Genomic DNA, 604 nt, shown 5'->3' with positions numbered 1-604 from the left:
AGGGCTGAGGACATGGCTCAGTGCTTGCTAAGTAAAATGAGGACCCTTGTCTGACATTCTAAAACCCACATGAAGTGGGTTCAGTGTGGAAGCAAGAAGCTGGGATCAGGGCACCTCAGTGCCCAGAGGGAAGGTGTACACAGGAGAACCCCCGACACTCTGGTATACCCAGTGACAACGCAAAGACACCAGTTTCATAGGGTTGGCCCCAGCTCATCGTGGCAGGGAGTACAGGCGGCTGTGGTGCTGGGGAAGCAGCAGAGAGCTTCCATCCTGATCCACAGACAGAGGCTGCAGGCAGAGAGAGGCTCATAGGGCCCGCTGTGGGCTTTCAAAACCTCCAAAACCCATCCCAAGTGACTTCCTCCAACAAGACCATGCCTCTTCTTCCTCCTAATTCTCAAATAGTGCCACTCCCTGGTGACTAAGCATTCATATATATGAATCTTTGGGGGCCATTCTCATCCAAACCATCAAAGCACCCTGTCTCCCTGCCTCCCTCACACCTGCCTGCCCCCCTCTCTTCCTGTCTCCCTCACACCTGCCTGCCCCCCTCTCCCTACCTCCTTCACACCTGCCTGCCCCCTCTCCCTGTCTCCCTCAC

This window comes from Microtus ochrogaster, unplaced genomic scaffold, assembly GCF_000317375.1.
Source record: "Microtus ochrogaster isolate Prairie Vole_2 unplaced genomic scaffold, MicOch1.0 UNK14, whole genome shotgun sequence".
Lineage (NCBI taxonomy): Eukaryota > Metazoa > Chordata > Mammalia > Rodentia > Cricetidae > Microtus > Microtus ochrogaster.
This window is presented reverse-complemented; position numbering follows the sequence as displayed.